The sequence below is a fragment of the Aulonocara stuartgranti genome, assembly GCF_965226115.1.
Source record: "Aulonocara stuartgranti genome assembly, chromosome: 10".
Lineage (NCBI taxonomy): Eukaryota > Metazoa > Chordata > Actinopteri > Cichliformes > Cichlidae > Aulonocara > Aulonocara stuartgranti.
In genome coordinates this window covers 21072152-21091890 of record NC_138946.1, presented here as the reverse complement: position 1 = coordinate 21091890, position 19739 = coordinate 21072152, and the positions used below count along the sequence as shown (strand labels likewise).

Here is a 19739-nt window from a genome sequence, read left to right as displayed (position 1 = left end):
GGTCACAAGTGGGGAAATCATTTGCATTAAAGTCAAGCCACAATATGCTTCCATTTTGCCAGCAGAGTGCATGTTTACATAACAAACATATGCCCGAGTCTATAATTTCACTTAGATTTTCAGTTAAACTGAGCATACTTTGCACTCGTCAGAAAATTCAAGAGTATAACACTTTGAGTGGAGATATCTATTTTATATAAGAGGTGCGTAACCAACTCACAGAAAAAAGCTCATACAGGTAAGAACGCGCTCTGTTGATGGTAAACAGCTACACGCACAGATACAAAATGGAGAGCTATTAATTGCCCATTTGCGTGTAATAGACCTGTGTCGATAACGGTGCGATGAATATATAATGCAATGTGGCATGTGAAGCAGAGCATCTAAGACTGGTGTGAAGCACAGCCAAGAGATCAGTGGAGACGAATTTTCCAGCGACAGCTTCGCAGATCAGTTCGACAGAGGGATGCATAAATATTAAACACTTCTACTCTGATGGTATAGCAAAACCTGATTGTCTCGCCGCCTTCTGATTGTGACGCTGCATTGGATTACCACTCTGTATCCGGCCGTTTTTCTGGAAAGCTTGGAGCTGGGTGATGTGCTACACTGGGAAGAAAAATATTTAATAGACCAACCAGAGAGTTCTGGGCGTATATTGGATAAATTGTGATGGGGGGAAAAAAGCCAATGGTTCTGCCTTGGTGTTGAGGAGTTTATATAGTAGACACCTTAAATATTTTAATGCAAAAATGTAGTAAAAGATGTAGTTTAACTGCTTGAAATGCAGTCATATTTGCTTGAAGTGTGGACAGGAGGATTAGTGTGAAAGGGCATGCAAGACATCGATCTCAATGTAAAAGGCCAATGTTCATAGCGAGCAACAGCTTCAGTAACCCCTCCCCCAATCCACTTTATAATCATCTCACCCTCCCTAAATCACTGATATGACTCCCTAACATCTTCCTCTTTCACACTAAAGCCAGACAACAGGTCTCCCATCAGGCCCTGCTTCTCAAGGGATGACTGTGCTTCCTGGGAGAGGAATCTGTCCTTCCTCTACGTTGGCCGGGACGGCAAAATTAAAATCGGAGCAGGTGATGGAGAGGCACACATTCAGCTTTGTACTGTGGCCAATTCTTCCATCATCCTCTACCACCGAGAGCTGTAGAAGAATCTGAGGTAGAATAGCTCAGCTTTCACAGCACCGGCCCCCACCCCCACTCCGATCCCCAGTGAAGTCAGGTGACCAGATGTTGTATATCTCCCTGTCACCACAGCCGCCATGAAGCTGCTACACACATCCATGTTAAAGCGAGGAAGCGGAGGCACTTCACCGCTGTGTGGGTGAGAGATCACTGAAAGGCACAAATGGAAATACAACTCATTTCTTCTTGAAGCCCACTCTAGAGAGGCCATACGTGAGGCGGTGCAGAGATAACAAAAGAGCATCCATCAGCATATTAACCATCCATCCCCCCCCCACCCCACACACACACACCCACGTACCCTCCGAAGCATATACAGCTCACATCCATCCATAAGCCGCGGGTTTACAGACCCAAAATAGCGTTGCTTCTTTTTTGTTTCAGTGTTGCCGCTGCAGCTGCTGCATTTCTCCAGGACTGACTGACACACACACACACACACACAAACCCACAAGGCCTGTACAAATGCCACCATTGATTTTTGCACCCCTCCTTCAATAAAGATGCTATTTGTGAGGCAAAAGGGAGTGTACACAGAAACAATGTGATGCACAGGATGGTATATAATGATATAAAACATGCCCGTGCCATCTGATGCAGGCATCCATTTCCATCTCGCCCTCACTGAGAGACTGCTGATGAAACAGCTGCCTCCTTAGCAGGGCAGAATGCAGAGTGGAGGAAGAAAAAAAGGCTACAAAGCACCCCTACATACACAGCCCCCTCCTCCTCTCCTCCTTCCTCTGCCTCCCCCTTCCACATCCCTTATTGCACACACAGAGAGGGAATTACCTGAAATATGTCTTCACATTCTCTTGCTCAGGTTACGCCTTTGGGCCCGGAATAGTGGTAGATTCATCGCTGACCGTACAGTCCTAATGACAGTTTAAAGGCAGGATTGCCATTCTCTTGTCAGACCAGTTCCTGACCCTAAAAGCAAGCTTGTTCGGCAGGCTGGATGCTTTACTGGCTGCTCACTGTTCCCTAGCCCATGATGTCATCCACCCTGGTTTGCTGATTGGCTGAGGGGTTGAATATTAATGCAGGCAGCTGGTCCAGGGGAGGGGAAAGACAACAGGCAGACACAGTTGGTTTTCTGGTTAACAGCTCAAAGCTGCAGAGGGAGTATGATGGGAGGATGGCATTATGCTGCACATTAAGCTCAAGACTGTTTCTGTTGCAAACACGGAAGACACTAAACACGATGCTAACCTGAGCTGTGAGTACATGCCGCTGTAACTTCAAAAAACATCAGATTTAATAAGAACAGAACAGCTTAACACAGGTGAGTTCATATAAACAATCAGAACTGGCAAAGCCTCTCAAACATTTCTGCTAGAATAGCATCAAAGTCAGAGAGAATTAATTTGCAAGAAAAGTAGAGACTTTACAGTTAATTGTAAAAAGAAAACAAATGCATCCAAACATTTTTATTATCATTATTATTATTATTATTATAATAGAGCTCTCAATTTACCGGTCGATCTACGTCCCTACCCTCACCTATGGCCACGAGCTGTGGGTAGTGACCAAAAGAACGGATACAAGTGGCGGAAATGAGCTTCCTCCGAAGGGTGGCTGGCCTCTCCCTTAGAGCTAGGGTGAGAAGTTCAGCCATCTGGGAGGGGCTCAGAGTAGAGCCACTGCTCCTCCACATCGAAAGGAGCCAGCTGAGGTGGTTCGGGCATTTGACAAGGATGCCTCCTGGGCGCCTCCTGGGTGAGGTGTTCCGGGCACGTCCCACTGGAAGGAGGCCCCAGGGGCAGACCCAGGACACGCTGGAGAGATTATATCTCTCGGCTGGCCTGGGAACACCTTGGTGTTCCCCCGGATAAGCTGGAGGAGGTGGCTGGGGAGAGGGAGGTCTGGCCTTCTCTGCTTGGGCTGATGCCCCCGCGACCCAGCCTCGGACAAAGCGGAAGAAGATAGATGGATTGATTATTATATACTACAACTACTGCTACTTTCAGCCTAATGGGTTTTCTTTGTCTTGCTTATTTAACAAATTAGTTGCTGTTGCTATGCAAGGATAAACTACCTACTTTGCATGTTCCCCATGTTTTTTTAAAAAAAAAAACAAAAACAAAATAACATTTAATTTTCTGTATCAATGTTTATATATAAAGTTGCTTTTGTGGTTAGTGCTCTTATCATATCTATTTTAATGTAACTGAGAACATGTTTTAATGACAAATTAACATAACAGTGTTTGTTTTTTTTATATTAATATTTACCAACATTCATTTAGTTTGTTTGTTCCCCTACACCTTGAAATTTGAGATAAATCCACCAAACACTTGCAGGTAGTGAAACCGGAGTCTCTGAGTTCAAAAGCAGGCGAACACGACAACCAAAACTGTCGCTGCAGTTGCCCTAATTTGCCTATGATGTCATCCTTTTCCTCTATCTCACCTGTGATTGGCTGACTAGCACAGCATCTGCTCAGTCTCATGGCTAGTGCTTTTAGCTCAAGGTGGAGGCCTATCTGTGGCTCTGTGAATCATGGCTGGTTGTCCTGACAACCCCTGTAATGTCGATTCCTTGTCAGAGAGTAATATGGCTGTTCGGTGACGGTCTGTTCACTCAAATGGAGAACTGCAGGAAGATAATGCCCCCTTGCAGTGCTTTCATTCACATTTGAAGGTAGCTTTTAAGATTTTTTTTTTAAATAAACAGCAAATATATTTTCAAAGAAAACTAAAAAAAAAACAGCTTTGAATTATTTATTTAATAATTAGATTTTTTTTAGAATAATATTAGGTGTTAGTGTTTGGTAATAATCCTCAGGCTCTCAAATCTTGAGGATTTTACATTCAGGAATGATCTAGTGCACATTTATTTTCTGACAGTATACCTTTTATCTATTGCAGGCAAGTGTTTAGGATGAACTCATTAAACCCTGCCAATATAGAAAAGAAGGAAAAATGCTAATTTAGCTTAGCCACAAGAACATTTGAACTTGACAGGCGACTCCTGTTTCTTAACTGAGTGGTTTCGGCCCTGCTCCCACAACAAAACAACCTGGGTTGCATCGGAAATTAGTCAGGGGGATCGACTTACTAGGGAAACGCTTATAAAACCCTGCAGCCTGTTTTAACCACTTCTTCATTGATATAAATGACAAAACTTGTCATTAAGGTGACACTGAGGGCTGTAAAACGCTGTCTATATGGGGGAAAGTGTTAAAGCTGAAAATAATCTTTGCTCTTAAGGAAACAAAGGATAACTATACACTAAAAGGCAGATAGGCACACTTATAGAAAAGTGTTAAAATGACAATAAATCTGACAGCATAAGTAAAATGACAAAGCCTTTTCACCAAAGGAAAAAAATGTGTTTGAGGATACTGATTCTCAATCTAAAAAAAAGAAGGCCCTTTGTCTCCTGAAAAAATAAACAATCAAACAAAACAAAACCCAAACCGGGATGGCAACAATGATTAGAAAGGGCACAGACCTCCTACTAAAGCCGGTGTGCTTCTTTCACAGCCACATGCCCTTTAGAAATTCTGTACTCATACCTGCTACCCCATTATAAATCCCAATGGATAAGCATGCATGACATGTTTTAATTAGGATCAGCACAACAAATGGTAATAAGAACATTTTTTGGATTTACACACATTAAGCTTTTCTGCTTCCATCAAGAATTGTGCTGTATTTGTGTGTTGCCATTACTAATATATTTTCCATTCTCACTGCTGCAGTGAATCACGCAATACTTTTCTAAATATGTGCTCCTGTTTACTTAAACTTAGCTCAGCAATACACAAGGCAAATCATTTCCTAATGCTTGGCAGTAAAAACTCAGATCAGGAGCCGACAGGACAAGTCGCAGCTGAATCTCAGAGGAGCATGATTTACTAGTATCCATAGGCTCCTGTCAGTGATCAGGTTTATATAAAGAATCCTATAAATATCCTTGGACGCAGAGCGCATCTCTGTGGTGACATTTTGTAATAAGCCCTGTCTGAAATTTACTAGTGTTGTAGACAGAGAAAGATGAGTTTCTACATATATCTACATAGAATCTTGTCTAAAACATATACAGTGCAGTGAAAAACTATTTGCCCCCTTCCTGACTTACTCAAAGATAACCGACTAACCACACTTTTTGGAAAGCGGAGTTCAGTTTCGGTATCTTGATTACTGCAAGACAGAGTCTAATCAATAACTTACTTAAATGGAACCTGTCTGACAAAGAAGTAGACTCAATAACAGATAACTCAAGAACAGATAAGAAACACAGTCATTGATATCTATCAGTCTGGAAGGGGTTACAAAGCCAATTCAAAGGCTCCACCACTGTGAGAGCCATCACCCTCTTTAGCCTGACGCCATTAGCCATTTCCGGGTCCAAACTCCTCTTCAGTTCACAAAGTGAAACAACCACTGCAGCATCGTTGAGAGTTACATTCTTTCATCTCTAATAAAATGATCAGTGTGGCTGCTCTACCAGGTGTAACAATTAAGTTTAGCATCCAGGCATCCATTAAAAACAGGATTTATGAAGTTTAACGAAGTTAGCTCGCTAGTTTCGATGAACGCCAACTCCCCCCCCCAATAAAAGTTAATGTGAGAGTCCCTGAGTGGCAGACACAAATGGCAGTAAAAAGATGCTAAAAACAGACCAAACTTCGGTCGGGAGAACACCTGAGATGATCCATCCCCACATGAGAACCCAGAGCAACTTCTGAAGAACTACAAGCTTCATTTGTCAGAGTTCATGATTCAACACCAACAACAAAGAGACTGGGCAAAAATGGCACCCATCAGAGAGATTCAAGAAGAAAAAAAACCTCATCTCAAAAAGCCTCGTGTCACATTTGCGGGGCGACCGTGGCTCAGGGGGTTGGGAAGCGTATCTGTAACCGGAAGGTCGCCGGTTCGATCCCCGGGCTCTCTGTCCTGGTCGTTGTGTCCTTGGGCAAGACACTTTACCCTACCGCCTACTGGTGTTGGCCAGAGGGGCCGATGGCGCGATATGGCAGCCTCGCTTCTGTCAGTCTGCCCCAGGGCAGCTGTGGCTACAACCGTAGCTCGCCTCCACCAGTGTGTGAATGTGAGAGTGAATGAATAGTGGCATTGTAAAGCGCTTTGGGTGCCTTGAAAAGCGCTATATAAATCCACTCCATTATTATTATTATTAAAAATATTGTGATGATTCCCAAGACTTTGTGAAAATATTCTGAACTTTTCTGAAATGTTTAGGTCTCATTACATCTGGCATAAAACTAACACAGCATTTCATAAAAAAGATAAAAAAGATCCTAACAGTCAAACATGGTGGTGGTAGTGTAATGGTCTGGGGCTGGACCTGGAAAACTTGCCCTAACTGATGGAGACATGAATTCTGCTCTCTGCAAAAACATTTTCAAGAAGAATGTCTGGCCATCAGGGTTTGCCTTAATAATAATAATAATAATAATAATAATAATAATAATAATAATAATAATAATGGATTGGATTTTATATAGCGCTTTTCAAGGCACCCAAAGCGCTTTACAATACCACTATTCATTCACTCTCACTTCATACACTGGTGGAGGCAAGCTACAGCTGTAGCCACAGCTTCCCTGGGACAGACTGACAGAAACGAGGCTGCCATATCGCGCCATCGGCCCCTCTGGCCAACACCAGTAGGCGGTAGGGTGAAGTGTCTTGCCCAAGGACACAACGACCAAGACAGACAGAGCTGGGGATCGAACCGGCAACCTTCCGGTTACAAGATGAGCTTAATTAGAATATTGCATTTTATATTTACCCAGATTATCTTTGTAATATCAAACATTTAAGCATTAAATACGGCACAGCTTCTGTATCATGTGGTATAAGGCTCCGCCCTTGTCATTTGTTGAGCAGGAGGAGTGAGCGCTTGTTTTCATGCAGATTAAGTCCCGGATCAAAATGCGGTACAATCGTCGTCTTTTTTTTTTTAAATCGTTGTCATTTGGAAATGAGATCGCACATAAGTATGAATCGAGATCGCGATTTTCTAACGATTAATTGTGCAGCCCTACTACAGTATATTAATAAAGTAGGTTCTGACAAAAACAGAGCCACAAAGTGGTAATTTAAAGCATATTGCCAGCTTATTTCACTTCAGTGCTCTTTTTCCTCCATTTTTCCTCACATGTTAAAATATTTTTCCTTTAAACCAACTTCCAAACTGGCAAAATGAAGCCATTGTAGAAGTGCCAAGAACTAGAGTTAAACACTACATGAATAGACCTGTTAAAATACCCAGGTAAACACAAGATTTTAAAAAAATAATAATAATTTTTTATAACAAACTGGTACATTGCCTTCCCCTTCATAACAACTGTACTGTGTTTGTTCTTAATAACTTCTGCATATGGATTATGTTAATTCTCATAGCTAGGAGTGTAGCAGCCTTAACTGACAGCTGTGCTATCACACTGGTTTCCATACACTATTGCAGACTAAAATTTGAGTATTTTATTAGTCTGATATCTGACTCACAGATATATGAGCTTATGCACTGCACCTAAATGTTTTATAGATGCAGCTTTCCAGCATAAGTCTCCTTCCTCAAGTACACACGTATCTTTCATTTTGGAAAAGATCTCAAACCTCGGGAAATGCAAAACAAGAGCTACAGCAACAGGTGTCGATACTGTAGAGAATATTGGCCAATCAGAAGCTTATGAACAATAGCATACACAATCTGACATCAAAAAAGACATAAAAACATCAAAAGTGTGCACCTTTAAGTTATATTTATTGTTATCATCCAAATGTAATCAATGAAATGGAGATGGAAATCATCAACCTGGAAAAATCTTTCAAAAGCTTGATTTTCAGTCAACAAAATTGTTTATTTCTGGACAAAAATGCATAGAAAAAGTTATGTTTTCCAAATACCTTGTATGTGAATATGTAAAGGGCTCAATGTGCAATTTTTGCTTCAGCAGGAAATCTACGTATTAACTTACAGTGTAACTGGAAAGCCTTCTTTACCCTATGACGTAACCACCCATGTAATCTGACATGCATCTCCTGAGAAATATAACTATGTGTCGGGGTCCACACAGCCCATAATGCTTCTTATTGGTGTGGAAGGTTATGGCGTAAGGTCCTTTCCTCCCATCATCTCTAACCAGTCACAGCAGATGGCTGCCCCTGCCTGAGCCTGGTTCTGCTGGAGGTTTCTCCCACTTAAAAGGGAGTTTTTCCTTCCCCTTGTTGCCAAGTGCTTGCTCTCATTGGATGATTTAATTGGTGGGGTTCTCTCTCTATTATTGCAGTGTCTCTACCTTACCATATAAAGCACCTTGAGGCGAGCGCTGTTGTAATTTGGCACTACATAAATAAAACTGAAGTAGACTGAATTGAATTCATGGTGGGATCTCGATTACTGCGGAACATTATTAACAAACCTAGAATATACTTGTTTTCATGACATGTGACTCATTTCAAGGAAAATGTAGATTCATCTTCTAAGCCATACTTGTCGCGATGCAGTTTTGTTTGATGACGTGTCTTATCAGCAGGATACTGTATATATTTAACACCACATAGGCAAGTAACATTAAAGGAGTGAACTAGTTTTTCCAGTATCTTACACATACTGCTATAAAGAATTGTAAGATGTGGATTTATTATTTATTCTTTAAAGGTTTTTGCCTTCTGAGGAAAAGGAAATGCAAAGAAGCTTTCCAATCCTGTTCCACCTTTTTGATCTCAGGGTGAACCGCTCTGGTAACCAACTCTGTAAAGCCAGTGATCAACAAAAACATCACACATTTTGCAAGCATAACTGTCTGCAATATAAATGTGAAATGTCATCACGGCTTGTGTACAGCATTTCCTGAGGATTCTTCTTCATCAGTCCAAGAAGAATGAAGCCTTTCACTGGGCAAAATGGAAGGAAGACATTTGAGATGATGGGTTCTTTGGTTTGGAATCAAATAATCACAGCAGTGGTAAATCACTAGTGTATAAAACATATCAAATTATGGTTTAGATTATCACATTATGGTAGCGCTCACTGCGCCTTGGGAGAAGAGGTAGAGGGAATCTTCAGAGAGACTTTTAAGCCTCACAGGAAATATATATATATATATATATATATATATATAGCAGAGGTGTATGTAAAGAATGTAAAACCCCCAAAGACAACTTTGATTTCTTGTATGGGCATCAATAAATTATTTTAGCAACTACACAATACTAAAATAATTGTTAATGCTGATTAGGTTCATGTAGTTTAGGAACGCATACTTTCTTAGCATGCTTGTCTTTTGTTGTTTTCATTCACTAAATTTTAACATATCAAATTACCTCGTCTAAACCCTCCACTGTGCACTGTGTCATGTATAAGACACTCATCTGTGCAACAACCACAATCAGAATAAGTTTCTGTGTATGCTGGCGCAGCTGAGATTATCCCCCCAAAGGAACATAATTGAGGTCAGTGGGCCTCTATCCTGCTGATTATGACTAACCTATTGATAGGTTACGACAGGCGCTCATTAAGCCTGCTCATTTTTCAGAGTGAAAAATGCTGAACTGTAATGTAAGCACAGAGAGCAGAGCACAGTAATTACAGATTACAGCACGGTTTAATGTTGTGCACTTAACATAGCTGTTTTGCAATGATTTTAAATGCAGACTCTATTACGTTTTTCTCCCCCAACTGGTCTATTCAAAGATGATGCGAAGGCTGAAAGGGAGAATATATTCTGCTACTCTGTGTTTTGGATCATGGATGGTAGGCTGTGCCACACTGTTATCCATGTGGGTGGTGTGGCGCTGGTGTGAATGGAGGCTGGTCTTTCTGATATTTTGTGTAGAGTAGTGTGCGCTACTCTGAGAAGAGTAACACTTATGATGTGTTTAATGTAATGTAACAGCTATAAAATCAATTTGATACATTTGTTCTGATAAAAAAAAAAAAAAGGTAATAAATAGATGTTAGTGTTAAATAGTATGCACTCAGCACAGTCTCATTCTGCTGTTAAACACATTAACTTTTACCATTCAGGGTACTACAGCCTCTGATAGATGCAGTGTGGGAAATCTGGTCTTTTGGTGGAGTGGGTAGGTGTGGGGGGATTTGGGGTCTCAGTCTTTAAAACAAGGCTGCAGACTGTTCAGTATTACAGTGGTATGTAACAAGCTTGGGCTTAGCAAAACACTTTTAAATGACTAAAATTCTGATATAATAAGTCATCAGTGTAATTCATTTAAAATGGCATGGTGTTACATCACATTTTTAAACACAATGAAAAAAGAAATTCTGCCTAAAGGCCACAAGATTACCTTATGAAAATGCATATTAGTCTTGCACTGTTTGGATCCCTTTGTAACCCAATTATAACAAAGGAAGGCTGTAAACGACGGTTTAAAAATCATAACACTAAACCACTCTTGTACATTATTTCACTGTTATTGCAGCATAGAGGTGCAGGTTTATCATTCGGTGTAGCATTGTGAAATCACACTCAAACAAAACACTGACCAAGGACATCAGCTCTGATGCTGCCAAGACGAGGCTCAGGGACACACCTTTGAATTTAAAACAGGTGTGAGGAGGCAAATGAAAGACCTCTGGGAGTCAGTTAGTGTGTGTGTGCATGCGCGTGTGTGTCTAGAAACAAGCTATTTTTTCGTGGCAGCTGTAATGCCACTGTAACCACAGTCTATCAGATCATACTGTGTCCTCTTGTCTTGTTTTGGGGCGATCTGGCTGATCTAGTCCTCCCTATCCATATGCATCAGACTTTCTTGGACAAATACACACTCTGCAGGCTGTCTCCCCTCATGGTTATTCACAAACTACGAGTGTGCAAACAGGGTGCCCATATTTCACGTCACCTTTACTGACATTTCTGTGTTGCATAAACCCCGCTGCACGCTTGAACTCTGCCCACTTGCCTGTCCTCGATCAAGCCTTCTGTCAATATTAATCAGTGCATAGCAGCTTTGCATACGCGCACCTATCAACTCTCAAAGGGCAACGCAGCACAAAAGTACTATCCATGACAACACTGGTCTGAAAAAAAGCCCCTCCCACTGACAGCTGGCTTATTGTGTGCAGTCGCTCTGAAGCGGCCTTGTTTCCCTTTGCTTGGACAGTTCAATAACTAATCTCAATGCAGCCAGCAGCATGTAGCTTTGAAAATGAGGAGGGCATGCCCAATGGAAAGTCATAATCTGCTTGTCAGTGTAGTGTCAGTTTACTGGTAAGCTAGCTTGTCAGTTCACGAGGATTCTTAGATGGGTTACTGTGCACACCTCATTATAGCTGCATAATACTTAATAGAAAGACAAGATGAGAATTTTTTTTTTACTGAATTTATGACGAAAGGGCATGTTCCTCCAAATTTTCCTTGCGTGAGAATGTGAAGGCCCCCCAAAAGACTTTTCTTTTAACTTTAAAGTTCAACAGTGTGCTGTTTTAGGGAGAAAATTTTGAAAATATTTACCTAATTTGACTTTTGAATATTTTGCAACTTACCCATCCTTTAATCTTTTAGACTCTAGAAAATAATTAGTTTTATTTAAATCAAAAGGTTATCATGTCCGGTTATTATTCCTGAAATTTCAAATGACATTTTGATATGTCACTCTATTATTCCCACTACAATAATGGACTTAAGAAAGGGCAGTTTGGTCCTTGAGTTCATTCATCCATCTGTCACATCTCAGACACCCAATTTCATCTAAGCTCAGTGGGGATGATGCATGTCACCAAAGCTTTACTAATTAGCTCAAGGAGGTCACAGCATCCACCTCCTTTGGTTGAATGCATGAAGAATATACTGCAGAATATGTTATCTTATTTTGGTGGACAGCGACTTGAAAGAAAATACATTTTCTGTGTCATTATTCTGCTATGTGCAAAAATCTTGAGCAATTCCTCATTCTTTATATTTTTAGCTAAGCTTTCAGTAGTTTTTCTTTGGACAGGTAAAACAATATTGAAGCCGTTCACACTTACCTGACCTTTCTTTACAAACACCCAAAAATGCACCTAAATCAACGCAATGTAGCAAAGAACTAATTTTAAATGGCATCTTTAGGTACTTTGTTACCAGCAGCCTGTTGCAAAGACAAATAATACACACTGAATGAACAATGTCAAAGGTTGAGCAGTTTGACAGGCATAAAATAGCATTTTGCACCAACAAGACAACTACCAAAGAGCTATTAGATAATAACTTGCAGTATATGGGCATGGTGTGCAACTTGATTGCCAATAGCTTCATTTTCAGCATGACATTCATTCCAAACACACTGCCAATGCAATAAAAAGCATACATGGTTAAAGAAATTACAAGAAAGCTTGCCTAAGAGAGTTACAAATAAAGACTTTCATAACAAACATTTACTGTAAAGCTTGTTAGAATAGTGCAAACTCTGTTTTTGCCTTATGTGCTGTATCTCCATGCATGTTTGCATGTGTTCTGCATTTTCCTTGCAAAATATAGAGAGATGGCTCAGTACTTTGGCACAATACTGTACCTTGTTTTTATTTATTGTTCATGCGGTCCTATACTTTTTTTTTTTTTTGCAATGCACAATTTAAATGTAGCAAAAACTAAAATCGTATTTCAATTTGAATCATTAAAACTGTGCTCATCACTCTGCCAACATTGAATGAATTGTGCATCAAATTTATAGTTGTTAGCTAAGTCAAGACATGAGTCATAATACCTCCAATATATCTTATGACAGCGACACTTACAATAGCATGCTGACCTGTCAGTGATCCCTTGGTCAACGGTTACTTACAATGACATCACACACAAAATCTGAACACGCAGAGCAAACAGTGGATGTTCCTGAACACAAAGCATCAAGGCTCGTACTCTTGATGTACAGCCTATTGGGCCACAAGAACCATGTGTAGTCACCACTTTCTGCTTGGACACACACTAACAATTGGACACGTCTGGAGTGCTGGGGCCCAGACCCTGAGGAAGGACAGATGGTGCCCGGGATTGAGGACCGCACCCTCATTAGCATGAGAAAAGAGAAAGACAGAGGCGGGGGAACAGGTACCCTCTCTTCTGTTTTCCACTTCTATAAAGATTAGAGGCTGGGGGTGACTCATTTACCCAGCAGACTCTAAGGCACTGCTTTGGAACCCAATTATAAGAGGATACTGTCAACTCTAAGGGAAAGAACATCAAGCGTTAGGCTCCTGTTTCTATTTAGTGCGGCTTAAATCAAAAAAGTTTTCTTAACTATATTGAAGCATTCTAGTTTATTATTATATTAGCCTCCCAGAACACCTAAATAAAGAGATTTGTGATATTAAAAAGATTACTGTACATTTTCAGTGAGATAATCAAAACACAATTATTTTCAAATATATTGCGATTCTAAGTTTAAATGTCAATAAAATGTTTTAATATAATGTATCTCACAAATTCAAACTTTTACAGATTTTTTTTTGAGCGATAATAGCGTCTTCCAACATTTCACTAGAGGCATCGTTTACCTGAAGACTAAAGTTGCCACAGCAGCAGTGTCGGAGCCTCTCTGTGGCTGGAATGAGGCCGTTCTGTTGTTTAGACTCATTAGTCATACCAACCGCAATCTGAGAATTTCTCATGACTACAAAACTACCTTCTCAAAAGCAATGCCTTCCTTTATCTGCTAAAAGCTAAAAGGTAACATTTAGGATTCAATGTTTCTGCAGAGCAACAACAGTAACTGCAACATGTTAAGCCAGAAGAAGAACTTATGTTGGGTCTGTGTTTCCACAAGCCCCGCTAATTCTAGAGATTTATTCATCATGAAAAAAACAAGACAGTCGATCGATCGATTATTTGCGCAAGGGAGGCCTCGTCTGTGTCCACCACGAAAATGACCCCCAGATCTGACCTCCTCCTGCTACCTTTTATTGAGAGACAGTTCACACAAAACACGTCAGAACAAAGCCACGCCCCCTTGGTTCTAAGACAAAGCATTTTATGTATATGTGTGAACTTCTGTAAGAGTGTGTGTGTGTGTGTGTGTGTGTGTGTGTGTGTGTGTGTGTGTGTGTGTGTGTGTGTGTGTGTCAGACCTCCTGCTGACCAAAGGGTCGTAAACCCAGGAAGTTTACATCAAAAGAAACAGATCTTTCAGATAGGATGTATCTACAATAAAACCTCCCCCAGCACAGAGTGGTTGGAGAGGTGGTCAGGATCAAAGGAATGGCTTTGATCCTACTGCTTGAACTAAGACTGTACAAATTTAAGAAACACTTATATAAAAGAAATCCTACCAAGGTGAATATCTGCAGTCCATGGTGTACTCTCAGCATAGTATCAAAATCATGTTTTGTCTCCCCCTTCTGGATAATTAGAGGACAGCATCTTCAGTAAATCCCAAATACTATAGCACCACCCTCAGCACAGCATCTCTTTATCTTTTATTCTAAGGTACAAAATACAAAAGATTGGGAGACTATGGATCCTGGTTTCCACCTCTGAAAAAAATAAAAACAAAAATAAAACAAATAAACTGCAATCTATAAGTAAAATTTATTATCTCAAAATTTCAACATACTAACTGAAACATCTTGGGAAATATAGAAAATAAGGAATAGAACGTGGAATTTGCTGTCATTAAATACTTTTTTTTTCAGTGGCAGAAACAAGCTGCCAAGGAGACAGAAGTATATGCTGTTAAAAGAAATTATGAAGATGGACTGGGTGGGTTCTATTTTTGCACCTAGAGAAACTTTATAACTAATTTTGTAAATAAACTGCACTAAATAATGAGCTTACACAAATATATATTGCACATTAATAAGCACAATAATATTGGTATTAATATGATATATCAGTCTTTATCGCCGGGGGAAGGAAAAGGAGTTTACTGAGCAGGCCAGGTCAAATTAAACATGTTTTACAACTTGTCTTGGCTTCATTTTACCATAGCTTACTTTACAGTTAATTTGTATCATAGAAAAAAAAACTAGCTAAAAAAAAAATACAGGATATAAAGCATGCCATGTCGAGAGATTCACTTTAGGGTTGGACCATTAACTGTCATTTTAAGAGAGTAGGTTATCTTCCAAAAGGTTTTAAAAACAAGATACAGGAAATTCCAGTACCTCTTGCCCCTGCTTAAAAATGATAACAAAGGAGACTCCAATCCAGCCCACTCAGTTTATAAAAAGTGAAGGAGTGCTTTTTGAACTTTTAATTGTATTTTCATACCTTTTACTTGATCCATCCATACAACATCAAAGTACACTGACGTTTTCTATGAGTTAGTATAAACTTCATATTTTAATTTATACTAACAGGACAGTCTGAGCGGCCATAACACAATGAGGTTTAGTTCAGTTCACACTTATTTTTTATGCCAGAGGGGCCGATGGCGTGATATGGCAGCCTTGCTTCTGTCAGTCTGCCCCAGGGCAGCTGTGGCTACAATTGTAGCTGCCTCCACCAGTGTGTGAATGTGAGAGTGAATGAATAGTGGAATTGTAAAGCACTTTGGGTGCCTAGAAAAGCACTATATAAATGCAATCCATTATTATTATTATTATTTATATTTAAAGTTTAAGTTCTAATGTTTCTGTTTCAATGACAGACAAAGCTTACATTTACTGAAAATCTATCATTTTCAGTAAATGTTTCCTTGTCACCACCAAACATCAAGTTTTCCGTGTCTTGAAATTTTGATAATTATAACTCAAAGGTGATGGAAGTGAAAAGAAGCTGCCTGTACACTGCACACAATTTGTAGCTGATGCAGAGGTTTATAAAAAGGCTCAGTGTAGACCAGGGGTGTTGAACAAAAGGCCCAGAATCAGAAATCTTTGAAAAATGTGAAGAAGAGCATACATTGCGGACTTTTAAGTCTACTTTCAAAAAATGTAAAGCTTGTCTGACTGATTAATGTCCTCCCCCTGAGTCTTTAGTACATCAAGATAATAGATTATTAAATGACAAAAAAAAGCTTGTTTCTTTTTTTCCTCTCCACACAACGCACAATCGACAGACGGATTGGTGCAGCGGCTGCAGTGATGCGGACGCTGTACAGGTCTGTTGTGGTGAAGCTGAGTGTAAAAGCGAAGCTCTCAATTTACCGGTCGATCTACGCCCCTACCCTCACCTATGGTCACGAGCTGTGGGTAGTGACCAAAAGAACGAGATCGTGAATACAAGTGGCAGAAATGGGTTTTCTCCGAAGGGTGGCTGGCCTCTCCCTTAGAGATAGGGTTAGAGGTCCGGCCATTTGGGAGGGGCTCAGAGTAGAGCCGCTGCTCCTCCACATCAAAAGGAGCCAGTTATGGTGGTTCGGGCATCTGAAAAGGATGCCCCCTAGGCGCCTTCTGGGCGAGGTTTTACGGGCATGTCCCACCAGGAGGAGGCCCCGGGGCAGACCCAGGACACGCTGGAGAGATTATATCTCTCGGCTGGCCTGGGAACGCCTTGGCGTTTCCCCGGATAAGCTGGAGGAGGTGGCTGGGGAGAGGGAGGTCTGGCCTTCTCTGCTTGGGCTGCTGCCCTCGCGACCTGGCCCCGGATAAGTGGAAAAAAATGGATGGATAACGCACAATACAAATGTCTGTTTTTTTTTATTATTTGTGGGTTAAAAAAAAACTTTCTCCATTAAAAGTCTGGACAATGAGCTGCCAGAACTTTTTCTGTAATTTTACACATTTATGTTTTACAATTTAAGCCCCAAAGGTTCATGTTGACAAATTTCTTTAATTAAATAGAGTGGCATTTCTCTACCATGCAATACAACTGAGATGTGCTGTTGAAATTGCACTTCATTTTTTCATATACTGAAATATGGCAGGAATGAAATGTGCATCTAAACTTATTTCCACTGACAGAAAGGGCCTTTTTACTGACATGCGCTATATTTGACCTCACATGTAAAATGAGTTTGAAAACCCTGCTCTAAACACTGGTCAAGATAGCAATTATGACACACTTTACAGGGCTTTCTTGTAAAGTGTGTCACTTAAATTAACTTTGAAGTTAGAATCAAAGCTATAGTACCAAAATTCAAAAGAGTTAACCCAAGTCCTTCACAATCAGTTAAGAACAAGAGAAAGCAATAGGGAAACAAATATAGATAAATTTGAATCAAATACAGATAAATGAGAAGACAACAAATTAACATTAAAAACATAAAACAGGCCTGATGGTACTCAAACTGAACTCGAATTAAAAGCCAAAGTAAAAAAGTTTTAAGATGCGATTTAAAAGACTGAACAGACTCTGAAGTACGAATATCCTCTGGCAGATTAATCCAGAGTCTGGGTGCTGCTACTGCGAAGGCCCGATCTCCTCTATGCTTCAATCTAGACCTCGGTTGTGCTAAAAGCATCTAGTTAGATGATCTCAGCACTCTTTTGGGGTCATACATGTTGAGGGGTTTGTTTAAATAACTAGGCGCCATATTATTTAAAACTTTAAAAGTAAACGAATCTTAGAATCAATACGATACTTGTAAATTTGCGAAAACTGGAGTGATGTGTTCATACATTCTAAAACCTGTTAAAAGACTCACAGCAGCATTTTGGACGAACTGCAAGCGATGGAGAGATGAGTGTTGAAGACCCAAATAGAGAGAATTGCAGTAGTCCAGTCTGGAGGTGATGAAGGCATGAATAAGTGTTTCTAGGTCTCTTGGAGGAAGATAAAGCTTAGCTTTGGCAATTTCACATAACTGATAAAAACTTGTTTTCACAAGTGTGGACACTTGCTTCTCTAATTTAAAAGAGCTATCTAAAAACACTCCGAGATTCCTTACAGTGTGAGAAAGATGAGAAGCAAGAGGACCGAGGGTGTCAGTTAACTTGTTCAAAGGGGCATGAGTTCCAAATACCATAACTTCAGTCGTATTTTCATTTAGTGTGAGAAATTTCTGTGTTAACCAGTCTTTAACATCATGCAGACAGTTAAGCAAAGGCTGTAGTGGGACAGAGACATCCAGTTTCAAAACTAAAAGCAAAAATAAGTTCACACCCTATGAAGGTATGCATGTACCTACAATGGGTGTGATTATGCCTGCATATATAGTGTGAGCTCTCATCACACTATATACCTTCATGTTACATAGGCTACTCTGTACTAAAAAGGGTACAAATGTGTGCGTGTGATGTTTAGGGATTATAACTACAGGGATTGTTTGGCTACTGCTTCTTGAATATTAGTGAATATTGGTGCTAAGTAGAGCACACTTTGATCTTAAATGAGCTGAACCAGTGAAACTCCCCTTTCTGTCACTGTATAAAAAGTTCCACTACATACTTAATGTTTGAAATATTTTAATACTAGGGGAAAAAAGGGCAGTTTCAACAATACATTGCAGTTTTTCTGATTAAGGCTTAAATTGTAAGAAATAAGTGCGTAAAATGAGAGAAAAATTGCACAAACTAAAATGTTGAAACAAAAACATTTTTGTCAATGTTTTGGATGCCTTTTATTTATACTATTAACCCACTATAAAAAAAAATCATACATTTCTACAGTAGATAGCGAAAAACTGGAACCTTATTTTTTTTTTAATTGTTTGTGTATTGTTTACTTTGTTGTAGCATAAATGGCCATGTGGGAAGGAGACGCTGTAGAAGTTGTTAAAATTCAGTTAAATATAAATAGTTTATGTCCTCCTTCACATTTTCCATCCAGTGGGCTGCTTTTGCCGACTGATTCTGGCCCACAGTCCTCATGTGTGATACCCCTGACATGCATAATCAGAAACGTGCATTTGCAAAAGTGCATTGAGCACATCAGTTAGGAAAGGACATACAAAAGGAAACTGTGAGGTTGCTGCTTTACAAAACTTTATAAAACCCTAATGTGCAGGCTATGCAGTACTCAGGCTACCATTAAGGCCTACTTTAATATTAGTCTACTAGGGCTGTAAGGGTGTATGCATTAAAGTCTGACTTTAGGACTATACAAATTAGTCGAATAATCGAGTAGCAACAAAGAAACTAATCTCAACTAGCTGAATTGATAGTCAGGGTAGTAAACCAAGGCGGGAAAGCTCTATGTTCACTTTTGAGTGTCCCTCAGCCCTCCTGTTTTGTTAAGTTGTTCCCTTTTATATATTGTCTAATAAATGAATTAAATTTAAGCTGCTAATCAATCAATAACAAAACTATCATCAGCTCTAATGTTACCTGCAGTAGGAGGCTCATTATAATATCGTAGAGGGGAGTTCTCCTCACCGCCTCGCAGCCACCAGTCAGAGATCTCCGCCCCAGTCATCTTGGGCTACAGCTCGGAGCCCGGATGCGCCGCCATGCCGCCTCTGTCAGCGAATGGAATAATTTATTCACCAACCTGCCTCACACTGGCCCACTAGGAGTTGACTGAAGAAGTCGATGAGACAGTTTCGTGGCCACCGGAGCCTTTGCTGCCTACAGGCTAGTGCAGGATACCCGTGCCGTGCCTGCTCGCTTGTTTGCGTAGCTTAGCACTGTTGTGTCGCTGTAGGGACACTTGTGCTAGCTGCGCTAACGTTAGCTCAAGCGGAGAGAGTGCGGGGTAGTGACAGTCCGGCCGGAGGCGGGGAGAGTCGCGAGCTGCGA

At 40.3% G+C, this 19739-nt stretch overlaps 1 protein-coding gene across 3 annotated transcripts in view; it reads right to left on the bottom strand.

The window, feature by feature from the left end:
- The window catches only part of LOC309715076 (serine/threonine-protein kinase PAK 3), a 50416-nt gene extending 30680 nt beyond the window's left edge, over window positions 1-19736 (bottom strand). For 2 of the 3 annotated variants that reach the window (XM_082547893.1, XM_082547895.1), the window contains exon 1: window positions 2001-2235. The gene's annotated coding sequence lies outside the window, so the exon portion shown is untranslated. Of the gene's footprint in view, window positions 1-2000; window positions 2236-19328 lie in introns of those variants that run through there. The other variant, XM_082547894.1, reaches the window with a different exon arrangement.
- Window positions 19737-19739: the final 3 nt, after the last annotated feature.